This window comes from Bacillus rossius, chromosome 13 (assembly GCF_032445375.1).
Source record: "Bacillus rossius redtenbacheri isolate Brsri chromosome 13, Brsri_v3, whole genome shotgun sequence".
NCBI lineage: Eukaryota > Metazoa > Arthropoda > Insecta > Phasmatodea > Bacillidae > Bacillus > Bacillus rossius.
Genome location: NC_086340.1, coordinates 46,731,783 through 46,740,803, shown reverse-complemented (window position 1 = coordinate 46,740,803; position 9,021 = coordinate 46,731,783).

Sequence of the window (9,021 nt, the reverse complement as noted above, 5' to 3'; positions counted from 1 at the left end):
TGCACACAGTCCTTGTTAAGCTTGACTGCAATTTGGTTGCACATTGTACCAAGAAATTGCCCTTTGTTTTCATGTAACACAAACCACAAAACCTACATACACTTCTGGGCTCCATGCATGTTGGCATGGCTGTCTACCTAGATATGTGTACATCATTGTGATTTATTTTTACTCCTTCCCTCCAGGAATGAACCACCCTATATATTAACATTTTGATTCCTCGTGTACACCCAAAAATAATTACTTTATATCATCAGCTAATCTCTGACACGTGAGCACACCTGCTGCTGATGACGTCGCTAGCCCAAGGGCCTATCCACCTGAGCTAGGAACGTCCTGTAGGGAGAACCTAACCTCCTGTGCAGTTACTCTGCTGAAGATCAACCCCTGGTTCTGTCCAATTAGGTTCTGAGGTTCTGTTATTGATGTTGCAAGGTGTTGTCTGTATTTATTTATTTTGCATTTCTGTGTTTGAGGGAATAAATGAAAAAACAACTAACTTAATGTCACCACTCTTTTGGCAAAAAAAAAAAAAATCCAGGATTTTTAAGGTTCTAAGAATTTCCATGAAATATTACTACATTGATAAAAAATATACAAAGCCAACTATTTTGGTTATCAGAACTAATAAATCCAAACAACTTATGAAAATACAACCATAAAATATATAAATAAATAGAACAGTAAAATAAAAATTATTTCTGTAAAACTATAACTTCTGGGATGAAAGTGTTTTTCTTTACGAATTTAGTACTTGTATGTTGTTTAAACTATGGAGTAGTACTAAACAGCTCAATTTTACGAAAAGATAGCATTGGTATAAATAATAATGGAAGAATTAGGGCAAAACTAATATTACTCTAACAGCTGCCTGGGACAAAAGAAATTTCATACATGACATTAATTATAAACAATAACAATTAAAATTCTCATTTGTTAGCTGAGCTACATCCCTAGCTTTAAATTCTACATATAATACGGTTTAGAGCGGTATTCCAAGACATTTGGGTATGGTAGCGAACAAACACTACTTCGTTGGGATACAACTGTAATCTAACTGACAAACCACATTCCAGAAAGTGTCAAACCCAATTCCTGTTAGGTAACGAAAAAGAAACCGTTTTAATAAACTGTTCCCTGCACGAGGCTAGAAAAAGATTTCAATTTTACAACCATCTATTGACGTCGTCCGACCGATGGCCACCTTAAAGCCCGACCTGCAACCGCCAGTATCTGACTCCACTAACGGAACGCGCCCCTAGCCATGGCCCACCCGAATCAGACGAGCGCCGCGGGATTTAGGTATTATCAACGCCCTTAACGTAATCGGCAAGACCAACCGAGTCATGTACACAGTAAATTCACGACACTTAAATGAACCCGCCACTTAGAATTAACAACACCATGCAACACAAGTGCGACGTAGAAGGGCCCAGGCCACTCACGTGTAGTTTTCTACTAAAACAGCTGTAAGTGCAACCGTTGCGGCCTTCAGCTTGAATTCAATATTGTAATATGTGACGTAACTCAAACCGCCCCAAATTAGCATTATCATTCGCCACTGGAGTAGTTATCAAGAAACTAACAGTCTCCAGTATGACTCTAATAATTCAAACTTATTTTAGACAAAATAATTAAATTTCATTTCTAAAACCTATTTATATATTAAGTTAATCATTAAGTTTTATTGTGTGGATTTAGAGCCACTTAAATTTAGTTATTTATATAAAATTGTACGAATAACGGAACTTTAGAAACTCTGACGCGACAGGGAGCTCACCCCTCCCCTCGCGTCAGCACCAGACGACAGTACAGCGCGACTCGCGGACCGGGACGGACGCAAGTCCCACGGGGAGCCATCATCTCTTTGTCTTCATCGAACTTCAATCTGGTAATTATAGTCAGACCCCGAAACCTTTTTCTAAATACTCCCCGTGTTCGCCCGGTCCTTTTCTGGTGTAGGGCCTAACCCAGCCGCGTCAACTTAACACACCCCTAACAAGGCATTACGTGGGGCCGTGCAGTATACGGTACGGGCCGACTCCCACCACCACAGACTTTTAATTAATCGCTAAGTGCACAGGCACTGGCTACAGCTAATCGTAGACGTTTCTTAATTCAATCGCGAACTGCGGTCCACACAGGTGCGCCCGCGCATCGCCGTTCACCAATTACGGGATTAGCCGATTCTAATCAAACACACTCCCTCAACCGCGACTGGCGTGAGGACGTAACGTTAGTGACGGCGCGTCAGAGCGCCTAGTGTATAATTGACAGTGTACTTATGTAGGGAAATCGTGTGAATGTAATTGCTAGTGTAATTTGCCAACGTAATTAAAAGTCCTAACCGCACACTCAGTGCGCGACGTGTGAACGACAGTGCAAAGCCGTGTATGTTATTTCTGAACCTCACCAATCCAGTTAGGGATCAGCGTAATATGCTGTGTAGGGCTAGTGGGGCAACAAGCATTAGTGATCCCTAAAGTCATCACCACCGCCGCCATTCCTAGTGGGCCACGCAGGGGCTTTCGGAACTCACGACCCACCTCGTGGCTAACCACCGCGTTAGCCTGGCGCCCTCCCGGACACGTTTCCCCGCAAGAGAACAGCCTTCCCGCTAGGAACACCGCTGAAACTCGGACACTAGAATCCGGGCAACGGCATTGGCGCCCGCTGAGTGGGGCGAAAAACAGAAAATTCAAGACTTCCCTAACGTGCGTTACAGAAAACTTTCCCGAAAAACATTTTTTTTAAGCCGTTATCTATCAATTTTTTCTTTCCAGCCACAACACGGACACTCGACGGCCATTTTGCGCAGAAAAGAGGATTAGGCTCAGACAGGCTGGCGCGACGCAGCAAGGAGATAAAGGGGCTACGACAACCCCCCCTCCCCCCAGCGAACATTCCAGCCCAGCTCGTGACGCGGACCACCGACGTCACCGACATTACCCCTCCACACCCCTCCGCCACTTCGCCCGTTTCTGTCCTCCGCTTTGTGCGTTTGTCCGGGCGCTCTCGGCCATCGCCTCGCACGCCCATCCGCACCCCCGCCCGCGACGTGGACATTCTCGGCCTCCGTTTTGTGCGGCTGTCCGGTCATATCTCCAGCCGCCAATAGCCACGCAGCGCGCACAACACGCGCGCACACTGACCAGCCCGAGTGAACAGTAAACAATAGGCCAGAACAACCGCAAAACCATGCAGGCACCACCGAGAAGCGTCGTGTGCGCACACTGCCTACTACCAAAAAATGTCGACTTGCTGACGGGAGCACTACCATGTTACCGAACGTGTCAGTGCCAGCCCACCTGAACGAGGTGCACGATCACACCTGGGTCAGACCATGGGACGAGGCACCACCGGAAAAATCTCAGGTACCATTACCGTGGCAGTGGGAACCACTCAAAATGGAAACAACGACCAACGAGACATTGGTAGACACGCTACCAACTACGTGCCAGATGGGTACACACACCCAGCCGACCGCTATTTACGCCCGCAAACCATCGTCACTCGCAGTACCACACACCGGCGCGTACAATCACAGCCCCTGCTACTCAGGGAAGCTGGTTACCCGAATTCAGTGGAGTCTGGCACGAGGACCTGAAGGAGTTCTTAATACACTGCGAAGTGAGGCTAGCACGGTCCGGCATACCGGCAGACGAGTGGTCGGGATGCGTCAGCGAGCTGCTGAAGGGGACCGCCCGCCAGTGGTGGGGCCTCTGGGGACGGTTCGCCATGCCCTGGGAAGAATTCCCGACGTCACTCAGAAACCAGTTCGACACCGATCATGCGCTAGTCCAGTGCACCTCCCGATTCTACGGCGAACAGCAATGTGACGGCGAACCTGCCGAACAGTTAAGCTCAGAAGATCCAGTTGTTCAAGCGAGTAGCACCCACCACCGAACCGATCGCCGCTCTCACTACAGTGACGGCCCTGATGCGAAACTAACTGCAACCCTTCATGCGGTGTTTCCGACCCAAGTCCATAGAGGCCTACGTACAACAGGCCACAGAAACAGAACGTAACCTCCAGGGACTGTGGCGCCATAATAAGCCAAACACGGGGCGCGGGACCACGAGCCTCGCACTAGAGCCAAGGTCACCTGTCAGGCATGACTCCGATACAGGTGGGTACCCACCACCCACGCGGCGCCACGCCATCGAAGGCGATCCACCTCACCACGAAGCAGCGACACCGGGACGGTACGACGGGACACCACAGCGAGGTGACCCCCAACTACCACAGTGCCGCTTAGGCTGCCCCACCGGCACACGTCATTGGCACAACGACTGTCCCACTCGCCAGCAAACCCCCCACCACGACGGGAAACGCAACCCCGGGGGCATGGCGCTAAACATCATGCCTCCGAACTCCACGACCCAGCCGCGCAACACGCGGAGGATACGCCACCCCAGCTGAACCAGCTGACCCGCGCTCGAGATGGACTACTGCGACTCCCGGTGGAGGTCAACGGACACCCTGCGACGGCCCTGGTGGACACGGGCGAGAGTCACGTCTCCGTGGCACCCCACCTGGTACCGCCAGGCATGCTGCAGCCACACCAGGCCGAGCTGAGACTAGCAACCAGCACCCAACTAGGAATGACGGTGGGAAAAGCAGAGCTCAAAGTAAGCCAACGGGTCTTCAACCATCACAGTGACTGCCCTTGTCATTGAGAACTTGCACGAGGAGATCGTACTAGGCCAGCCGTGGTTAGCAGAGCAGGCGACGGTGATATAAATGAGACCCACGCGAGTCCATATAGGTAACCGCGAACACCTCACGATGTACGCTATCGGAGCCACCCCCGAGACACACACGGAGAGCTTAACCTTGGAGCAGTTGTGCCACAATGTCCCTCCCGAGTACCAGGCAGCCGTCAAACGCGTACTAGCAGAGAGGCGAGACGTCTTCAGTGTAACCGACCCCCTCAGGCGCACCGCTGTCAAAGAGCATCATATCCCGACAACACACTACAACCCCGTGCATGAGTCGCCGACAGGCTACGGATTCCGTGAACCTTACGAGCAGGCGGAGTTGACGGACACCGACTGGGAGATCATTTTACCGCTGGGCACAGCAGACGACGGGACATGACATGACTCGGCGTGTACGCGCATCATAGCAGACGAGGACCCGCCCAACACAATGGCCGATGTACAGCACCGGGTCAGCCGGGCCTAAAGGACGTCACTAGACGCCGACCGAAGCCGCTAACAGGTGATCGCTGGAGACAAAGTGTGGCGCGTACAACAGGGGGTGATTATGACACGAACACCGGGAGAACACGGGGACTGGCGGGCCTACATCCCGCCAGAAACTCGCGAGGCGACGCACTGGTTCTTCCATGACCACGATCTCGCTGGACACCCGGGGACCAACCAATCACGACGGGAGATTGGCCGACACTACCATTGGCCCAGTATCATGCACGACGTACGTGAGTACGTGCGGGAGTGCTAGGTCTGCCAGGCGAGGAAGGCATGACGACGGGACGGCGAAGAGCAACAGCGTCCTCGAGAACCCACAACCGCCTTCCAGACAATAGCCCTGGACGTGATGGGGCTGTACCCCAGCTCACCACGCGGAAAACGCTTCCTCGTAGTGAATGAATTATTTACCCGGTAGACAGAAGCGTATCCATGCGGCAAAGTGACAACGCCCACGATCATCACGATACTAACCTGAGAGTTCCTGTCACGCTGGGGCTACCCCCAATGAGTCCTGATGGGCAACACGAGCCAGTTCCTGGGTTGCCACTGGAAAGGTTGGTGCCACGACCAACAGATCAGGCACCATACCATGCACGCCTACCACCCAAGGGCGAACCCAACATAACATCGTAACCAGGAGCTGAAGGCGCAGCTCCGCATCCGATTGGGGCGGACCACTCACAGTGGGACGCACACGTAGTGGACGCACTCTTCTGCGTACGACAACGCCGTTATGCCGCCACCGGACTCACGCCCGCCGAAATGATCCAGGGACACAACCTGCCATTGCCGGGCGAATGGACCACACATGGCGCCCCACACCCCGACGAAACCACAGAAGGACGTTACCAACGACGCATCGGCCTCCACGACGGGGCACGGTGGCGACAGGAAGACTATGCTGCCAAGATAACCCCAATCACCAACCACCAACCACCCGCTGTGCAGGTCGGCGATCAAGTATTCGCACGAATGCACCCACTCTCAGCTGCACCCCGCAACTATTGCGCAGGGCTAGCCCCACGTTGGAGTGGTCTGTACACCATTCGACGGCGACTGGGGAGGACAACATATCTAGTCTGCACCGAAGGACAGCGCCTGAAGAAGGTCCACCGGGACTACATCCAGCTCGCATCCTTACCGGGGGAACGAGTGGCGGAAGAGGATACCCCCACCCCCGGACGACGACGCGGCATGCGGGGAGGACGATTCACCAGAAATAACACCCACACGACAGCCGGAAACACGACAACACCACACGCTGGTGTTCACCAACACCTCGTTCACCGAGAAAGGGGACACGCCCCACGAGGCACCTTGGTCACCCCCCACAGAGACAGACTTCGAAGACGAGGCGAGGTCATGACCTCACCGGCAACTGCGCCTCCCTCGACACCTGGAGACATACGTCCTGGCCAAAACACCAGGGAGCACCGGTGACACACCCACGTTCAACGTACCCGATCAGCCAGAGAAAAACATTCCTCCGGGGGGGACACCGGACGACCGGGTAGGACCGCAGGGAGAGCTCCAGGGCCCCCTCATCGAGTGGCCTGCCGAACCAGACACCGAGGAACCCGCGACACCACCAGAGCAACAGGGCGACAACCACTGGGTACTCTCTATCACCGAGCTCTCCCACACCCCCGGTGCACCGACGGGAGATGACTACGCCGACATCAACCCCGTGGTGACAGAGCCAGGCGACGAGGCCGGGGAAGCCTCCAATCCAAACCTGCCCAGCAAACCGGAATGGGAGAGGAGGCCATACCAAGCCACGGCTTACCCAGCACCGACGACATGCGGCCTCAGGCACCCTAGCCCCACAGCTAGCCCCCTCACCAGGGAGACGAACCCAGCGGCCGACCCCAGAGGATTCTCTGCCCGCCAGGTTACCTGGCTGACTTAGACCAGGGGATGACGTCGAGGGACCACGCCACCCGGCCAGCACCCGGGTGTTCGATGTGTGACGACCTGGGACCAGAGCGTGGAGCCTACCAGCTGCGGCCACCGCGAGCACCACCTGGATGGAGCTGCTGCCGAAGCTAGGGGCGCCCCCACGTGGCGGGGTCACTGGCGTCGCAAGGTTTGGCTTCTCGTGGGGGGGGGGGGGGGGGTCATTTGACCTCATCCGACCGTAGGCCACCCTAAAGCCCGACCTGCAACCGCCAGTATCCGACCCCGCTAACGGAACGCGCCCCTAGCCATGGTCCACCTGAGTCAGGCGAGCACCGCAGGACTTAGGTATTATCAACGCCCTTAACGTAATCGGCAAGACAAACCGAGTCATGTACACAGTAAATTCACTAAACTTTAATGAACCCGCCACTTTGAATTAACAACACCGTGCAACACAAGTGCGACGTAGGAGTGCCTGGGCACTCACGTGTAGTTTTTACTAAAACAGCTGTGAGTGCACCCCTTGCGGCCTTCAGCCTGAATTCAATAGTGTAATATGTGACGTAACTCAAACCGCAAAAAATTAGCATTTATCATTCGACGCTGGAGTAGTTATTAAGCAAGAAACAGTCTCCAGCGTGACTCTAATATTTCAAACTTATTTTATACAAATTTATTAAATGTCATTTATAAAACATATATATATATATATACATACATATATATATAAAGTTAATCATTAAGTTTTATAGTGTGAATTTAGAACCACTTGCTTTCTGTTATTAATATAATTTTTTACGAATAACGGAACTTTAGAAACTCTGGCGTGACAGGGAGCTTACCCCTCCCTTCGCGCAAGGGCCAGACGCCAGTACTGCGCGACTCGCGGACCGGGACTATCAGGCTAACATTTACACCTTAGGAAGAAAAAAAAAGGACGGGCCTGTAGGGAAGTGGCAGAGTTCAGTTGTTTTTGAAGTACAATTTTTTACAATATTAGACATACATTGAACCTCTTTTTTTATGTATATATATTTCAAGACACCACAACAAAAATATGTAAAAACGTAAAGAGAAGGAGCTTATGTCTGCACACAGTCCTTGTTAAGCTGGATTGCAATTTGGTTGCACATTGTACCAAGAAATTTCCCTTTGTTTTCATGTAACACAAACCACAAAACCTACACACACTTCTGGGCTCCATGCATGTTGGCATGGCTGTCTACCTAGATATGTGTACTGACGTCGTACCGACCATGGCCTTTAAGCCCGTGCTCCGCACCGCCAGTACCGTATCCCGTTTTCGGAGCGCGCCCCTTGCCCAGCCGGATTGAGTCAGGCGAGCGTCCCGGGCGTGACCCCAATAGACAACAAACCTTATTAAAAGTCACCGCGGCCACTGGCCTTAATTAAAATGTCCGTGACTAGGATCGTGTCAGATTAGAAGAAATCCAACTAGTACAGCTCACAGTGAGACAATATGTTGATAAATACAGTCGCCAACTTGATGTCACGTTTTAAATAATTAAATACATTAAAACTATTGTTAAGCCTTAAGCACCCAATTACCAGGTGCTACATTTTAATTGGGCACCTGGAACATGTTTTAACTGGTAATATAGTAAATTAAATTAATATATGTTTTTTGACGCCGACTCACAAAGAAGAGAAAGTTTCTCTTCCTTGCGAGGCGGCCATGTCCGGCAGTCTCGAACCACTCCGCGCCGGGAACAGACGTGTGTCCGTGGGCAGCATCCAAGTTTCTTTCATTTTATTAATTTTTATTCTACACTAAATCTTTAAATTTAAACCTCATTAATTCATAGCTGCCCACGTCGACTCGGCGCGTATTTTACGGAACCGGGCCTATCCCAACCGTCTTCATGGTGATACCGTGCGGCAGAT